Source organism: Lytechinus pictus, chromosome 7 (genome assembly GCF_037042905.1).
Source record: "Lytechinus pictus isolate F3 Inbred chromosome 7, Lp3.0, whole genome shotgun sequence".
NCBI classification, from domain to species: Eukaryota; Metazoa; Echinodermata; class Echinoidea; order Temnopleuroida; family Toxopneustidae; genus Lytechinus; species Lytechinus pictus.
Window position 1 is genome coordinate 46,807,857 of NC_087251.1, and position 7,921 is coordinate 46,815,777.

The following is a 7,921-nucleotide window of genomic DNA, read 5'->3' on the forward strand; positions in this document are numbered from 1 at the left end:
ACATGCATATCACCATTTTCATAAACTATTGCTAAACTTTAGAATTAAATAACTTAACTATTTGTTATCAGATTTCCATACAATTGTATTTGATATAAATATTTTCAGCCCGGAGTAGCCCCAAAACAAGCTGCGTATCTGAATAAACATGCGTGCGCGTGTTTAGAGTTAGACCTAGTATCTGGGCATTGTAAATACATTTTTTAATGAAAAAAATCAATAATGCGAGCGCGAAGCGCGAGCAGAAAATGTTTGATATTCTGATCTGAAAAAGGGTGAATTTAAACACTATTTTAAGTACTGTGTCGGAAAATTCTGAAGGGGGGGGGTCTCCAAAACGTCGTTTATTTTCATTACATTTCTGTCATCATCAACTTACCACTAGATTTCCAGGAGGTGCTGCCTATGGAAAATAACACATGCAGCACCCCAAAATTTTGGGGTGCTTCACCCCCAGCACCCCCGCTTCCAAGGGCCATGGGGCAGGGCGAAAAAGACTGTGAAATTCGATTTCTATTGTCTGACTTGTAATTGTTTATACAAAACACGGGCGGTCGGGCGCGCGCACACATGATTCGGCATTTCATTTAACCCTCGAAGTTTCAAGTCCAACCACACCCATATCCCTCCCTGCTATAGAATAGTGTGTAAACTATGGTTATCACGTATCGCGCGCGACCACGTCTGTATCGGAGTGCCGAGCTTGATTGAGTCGCGTTATAGGAGGGATGTTATTGGAATATGTGAAAGACTATGTAAATGACTTGCGATTGTGATTATGTACATTATAAACATATATAAAAAAAAATACAAAGGGAACCTGATTTCGTGGGGGTGCTGCCTATGGAAAATAATACACGCAGCACCCCCAGGAAAATTTCTGGGGGTGCTTCAGCACCCCCAGCACCCCCGCTTCCCAGGTCCCTGGCTCCAAGTTATCATTGACGGAGACCCTTGCTTCTTACCATTCTATATAGTCTCTCAATGATCTCTCTCCAATCAGTTACTGTACAGTTGCAGTCTACAGCAATCAAATCAATCACAAGAATCTGTTCAAACATTATCATTAAATGAAAACTCATCACACAGGCTCATATACTACTTGCATTTTCGAAAGATATCAAAGATAATTATATAGAAAATGTTAAATGTCAGATATCTTACCCATGTTACCGGAAGACACCATACACAGCCATGCAGGGCAGCGCACGTGTTCGCTCGTCGAGAATGGCAAGTAGAATGATGGAATCTGCAGAAAGGGATATGATGAGAGCTAGAGCAGCAGAGAAGAGTGACGTAATGTCAGTACCATATGCGTAACACTTGACTATTCCACAGTCGTTGGGTGTGGCAGCTAGGGAGGGGAGGGGGTGTTACTGTATTGGGAATGATAATATTTGTAGATACTCTCTAGGCTGTGAGCCTATATTGGTCATGCAAAAAAACAGGAAGTCAAACTTGCATGGAAAAAGAAAGTGGGTTCTTTATATGAATCGAACTCCTATATAGCTGCAATGGGATAGACTGGCACTATTGCAGATCGGTTAGGCTCGACCCTTCCATTTGTCATCTACTAAAGTTAAAGGTCACTGTCCGGCTGAGAATAGTTAATGCTGAATGAATAGAGAAAAATCAAACATCAGGTTGATTCGATGACTCAATATTAATCAAAGATTGTAAAAAGCGGCGCTCTACAATCTTTGATATTAATTTTGTATTTTCTTAGGCCGTTATGAAGTATCATTCGCAACAAATATTACCCGTCATATAAAAACAAAATCGGTTTGATTCCGGTAGGGAGATGTGAAATCACCATGATTATATATGACGGAAATCCTATTCATCCTCAAAAACATTTTTAAATCTTTATCAATATGATTAAATACATAAGGATTAGTAAGTGCGTTTCAGCTCCCTCGTTTGCAGACTGGCTAAGAAGAGTATATGTATTCCACAAATTAAAATGTCATGATTTTCTTATTTTACATGAATTTTGATTGAATTGGCAGTGTCCGATTGCCATTGGTGGCGATCCTGGGGATGGGGGTACGTGCCCCCTCCCTCGATTTTAGAATGTTGTACACACTGTTAAAAATGAAGTGCTAATTTAGCACTTACAGTGCTTGCACTACGAGTGCTGATTTTCTAGTTCAAATTTAAACTAGAAAATCAGCACTCGTAGTGCAGTCACTATACAAGCACTGTAAGTGCCAAATTAGCACTTCATTTTTTACAGTGCAGGAGTCAATGGGAGAGGGTCAGGGTCGATCACCTCGCCCCCCCCCCCCCGAAATGGGGGAGAAAAATCTCACGAAATCGCTGCCTTATGCCCTGTTAGCACTTTCTCTATTTACCAAAAGAATTAAACTCGTTGCTTGGTTGGACTTTAAACTTCAAGTAATACCTCAGTCACATTTTGCTATACGGCGGTCGTACAACGAGTTGAAAACAGCCGTATTATTCATTTCTATTCAAACCACCTATAATGTAGCTGGTACAAAAAATGTCAACGGCTGTTTTCGATTCGCCGTACGACCATGCACCGTAGGGGAATGTGACTGCCGCAAGGCCGAGTCTAGATCTAGATCTAGGCCCAGGCTATATCGCAAATCTTTGCTAGGCCTAGGGCTAGCCTATTTCTAGGGCGCTAGGCTAGGCTAGATCTTAAACTTTAGATCGGCATGCTAAATTCAAGAATACGAAGGCGATTATTTTCTTAATATTGTTAAGTATAGTGTCTCACAAATTGAATTTCACACAACTTTGTAGATCTAGACTAGATTTATTTTGAGAAATCCATCAAAAGAATTATTTTTCTAGTTTGGCATGTTTGGGACATCTACGTCCGCCATGCATTCTACCGGTCACGTGACTGAAACACGTTTGAATTTCTATTTCTATTTTTCCTTTTCAATTCTACTCTCTTTCAACTTTCTCTCATATTAGAACAAAGTTTCTTTTAGTTTGATCACGGGAAACATATTTTGGCGATGTATTGCAATCGACTTGTCCGTCCCCCTACCCCCTGGGTCCTGAGACCAGTTCCCCGTACTGGGTCAGCTTCTCCGGCCATCAGATCACCGATGGTTAATTCCATGGATGTAAGCAAATTATATGCAATTAAAATATGTAAATGAAATAAATAAGAATGAAAAAAAAATGAAGAAATAAGTACCAAAATTATCTATGCATCTATGTCTTATCTGAGAGGATATGCCATTACATTATGATTGAACAATAATGAATTTTATATTTTTTAGATATGGGGCAGCTGCTCGTTTATGACGTCACAATTCCAAAACTTGAAATTATAAATGAATTCCTTAATCTCTAATGGATTTTCCTCAATTAAAAAAAAAACTTTTCAAATGTAAACCACATTTTTAGATTCTGCCATATCATTTTCATGTAGCCAGACAGTCCCCCTTTTATGAAGTATGAGTTGAATCAAAGTTACATGCTAAAGGTCATTTTTATTGTTACGCCATCCTTATAAGATGACGTAATAATATATATCTTGAAAAGTACAAAGCCAGCCGACTGCGTAAAGAACGCTTATGAAACTGCGCCAATAGCATGCCAGCACTGAATAACGGCGCAGCGCAAATGTGACCACGCCCTGGTAACAGCTGCACCCCTCACGCGCCCTGCCTGGTAACAAGTGTTTGTAAACAAACCCCATTCTCTTTGCAAACTTGCTCTCTCGAGAACCCACTGCCAAATTTTTGACAGTTTTCACTAATTTTGCTTGCACTTTTCAAGTCATTTTTGCTAATTGTCAGGTCAGTATAATATCGTTAGATATTTCTTGATAATTTGAGCAAGTTTGGAGAAAAATTGATAAATATTCAAAACTTAGTGAACAAAAATATGACATGATAAAATGTCAAATTTCATGTTTTCGATGTCGGTCGTGCATAATCGATCAGTTTGTAAAGTCTGTAGACCACGGTAGGGCCTAGAAATATAGAATGAAGAGCGATATGTATTCTAATCAAATTCAAATTGAGACTGATCTCAAATCTAGATCAATATCAATTTGAGTTTCATTTGATTTTGAATCTAACTCCTGGGCCGATAGACTAGATCTAGATCTATATCGCAAATCTTTGCTAGATCTTAAACTTTAGATGGGCATACCGGTACTGAATTCAAGAATACAAAAGTAATAAATTTCATAATATTGTTAAGCAGTGTCTCACAAATAGAATTTCACACAACTTTGTACACTAAATTTATTTTGACAAATCTATAAAAAGAATTATCTTCAGTTTGGGACATCTACCTCTGCCATGCATAGTACCGGTCACGTGACTGAAACACACGTTTGAATTTCTATTTCTCTTTTTCCTTTTCAATTCTACTCACTTTCCAATTTCTCTCATATTAGAACAAAGTTTCTTTTAGTTTGATCACGGGAAACATATTTTGGCGATGTATTGCAATCGACTTGTCCGTCCCCCTACCCCCTGGGTCCTGAGACCAATTCCCCGTACTGGGTCAGCTTCTCCGGCCATCAGATCACCGATGGTTAATTCCATGGATGTAAGCAAATTATATGCAATTAAAATATGTAAATGAAAGAAAATAAGAATGAAACAAAAAAAAATGAAGAAATAAGTACCAAACTTATCTATGCATCTATGTCTTATCTGAGAGGATATGCCATTACATTATGATTGAACAATAATGATATAAAATTTTATCAACGACACCATAATTCTGGATTGAATTTAAATCAAAATTGATAATAGAACATTTGCGAACAAAAAGTGAAAGATAAATGAATAAAATAATGAATGAAAGATAAGCAAATAACAAATGAATAGATAAATTAATCAACAAAAAGTAATGAATGAATGAATGAAAATAAACAAATGATCAAAAATAAATGAATGAATAATTTATTAACGAATAAATACATAAATAGATCAAATTTACATAGATGAATGAACAATCACATGAATACATAAAGGGAAATACACAATAGATTAATGATCAAATAAAAAAATTAATGAAAAATAAGTAAATATAATTAAGAAATAAGATTATCAGTGAATAAAAAGAAATGAATAGACAAATAAAATAATTCAACTACTTCTCAAGCGTGCAATGTGGTGCAATTTCAAAACACAGCTTCTTATGCATTTTTTGGCATACAGTCACTAAATTGAAAAAAATGGATAACAGAAACAAATAAAAACCAAAAAACCTCAGAGGCCGCTAGATTTGAAAAATTGAAAATTTTATATATAGGTCTAAAATGGTAGGTTAATATTTAGATAATTCACATATTAAATTCTTAAACCCATGAATGCTTTCAGTTAGGCTTTTAAATGTCATCAATGTAGTATCTTAAAAAAATAATGATCAATTTTAAACAGGAGCTGTGTTGGTCTCACCAGGATCCAACTTTCTCCCCATCCGCCATCTCTCCCAACACATCAGCTGGCAACATGTCGGGCAAGCTGCTTCTGCAGTGCTTGCAACATTCCCTGGAGAAACAGCAACTTCAGGAAAAGATTGCTGTACGTCTATTTACAATCTACCATGTAGATTTCACTTGTACTTTTCAATTTAGGGGAAAATCCTTCAAAAGAAATAAGGATAACATATTTTTAACATAAAAGGTCTAGTGGTATATTTTACAAATAAAAGTGGAGAATTCAGCATTGATTGATTTTTCCAATATAGACATCCATGAAATGAAATAAAAAGTAAAAGAAATATATTTTTAGTGATAGAGTTTTTGTTTTATTCTTGCCACGTGAAAAATACAATTTATTTATTTGATTCAAATCACAGAGCCTGGCTTCCCAGCTTGGTGTTGGGCCTGATGGAGACAGCGCAGACCTCCTCGCTAAGATCAACTCTCTGGTGACAGAATCAGAGGGAAGGAGGCTACAGGCAGAGAAGAAGGCCAAGGCTTTCCAAGATCGGTTCCTGGACTCAGAGAGCGAAGTCCAGATCTTGAAGATGGAACTGGCCGAGGCCAGAAAGCAGAGAGATGCTGCTTTAAAGAATCTTCAAGTAAATACTTTCTTATTTTTTTCCAATGATTTAACCAGAAGGGATGCAAAGTTTTACTGGACTCATACTTTTTGGAAATAATTTCTTTCATATTTTGATGTACACGATACATACTGTATAATGGTATAATGTTTAGGGCTGAACAATATCCCAAATTTTCTATTTCATCAAACAATGTAAAAGTTAGAATCTATCCAATGTGAAATTTTGATTGAATTTTTTTTTTTTTTTTTCCAAGGATATGACTTGGGAGCCAGTTGAGAGCTCTTCTCCTGCCGATGGAGCAGCTACCAGAGGCTCTTGGTAAATGTCAAATAAATTGAAAGAAATACAAATTATAGCAAAAAAAATGAATTCATTTATTTATTTTTTGGCGGTTGTCAGGCATTAAAATAATCTTTCACCCTTTTTTCAGCAAACTTATGTGGAAAAGGCAAATGAAATAGGAAGGAATAAAATATTTTTATTGTATTCAAATTTCATAATCAAACAAAGGAAAATATGTGTATACATAAAAAAGGAAATAAACCCAGGGCAAAAAAGTAAATTACAGAGAAAACATGAATAATAATTGTATTATTTTGATAGCTGGCAGACGTTCGTATACCAATTAGTTCGATTAATAAAGGTTACTTAAACAATGTCAATTTTTTTGTCACCTATAGGTATTCTGGAGACAACCCCCAGCCACTGTCTTCAGCACCATTAGACCGTGGAGTAGCACCCACCTCTACACCAGACACAGCACCATACAACCCATCTACACCAGACACAGCACCATACAACCCATCTACACCAGACACAGCACCATACAACCCATCTACACCAGACACAGCACCATACAACCCATCTACACCAGACACAGCACCTTACAACCCACCTACACCAGATACAGCCCCCATTGACACCATACCATTACCCCTTGCGTAAGCACTAAGTTAACTATACTATAAATTTTTTTTTTTTGTAAAAATCAAACCAAACAACAACATAAATCAGAAAGATAAAAAACGTTACGGAAACACGAGTGACAAGACAATATCCAACAGCCAACTATATTTATCCGATCGCTGTACATGCTGCTCACTTGATTTCTGTTAAAATTCAGGTGCCCTAAAAATGAAACATATTTAAAAAAACTGTGCCCTAATAGTTTTGTGAATGATTCAGGACTTTGAGACTGCAGAAGATTGCATGTTATTTATCCGCACCTCCGCTTCAATAGATAAAAAAAGGCTTTCATTAAAGAAGAAAACTATTATGATAATCATTATTATACCATTTTTTTTGTAGAACTACAACAGTGAGCTCAGCTGTTGGTGTTGCCACATCTCCTTCCAGCGGTTCAACTGCCCCTGCCCTCGTCCCGGCATCTTCCTTCGTCCAGGCAATGGGCGATCTGAAGTCCTTCCTTCCAGGAGGTGGGGACGTCTTCCTGGGCAGCGGAGTAAACGGAACAGTCCATCTCTTCCGTCATCGTGTGACCGACCATCCCATCGCACTGAAAACCTTCGAGCTCCCCAACGATTTTGAGGAGATGACTACGAAGGTTGGTTCTCTCTTATTTAAAACACCGTTAAAACGGTTATAGAGCTTCGCATTATAGACAGTATAAGACCAGACGATGCAATCGTAGATTAAAAAAAAAGATGTAACAAAGAGCATACTCAAAGAAGTTGTTTTTATTTGCATTGATTCGCATTTCGATAGGTCAAGGTCATCCAGTCCGAAGCTTTCATCCTCGACGTTCTTGGTAGAGAGGAGTGCTTCCCGACTTTCCTTGGATGCTTGGAGATCAGCACAGGAACGATTGGCCTTGCGATGGATTTCATCGGGGACACGACTACGGGAGAGACTTGGACACTCAGCCGTGGCATGAGAGAGTTAGTAC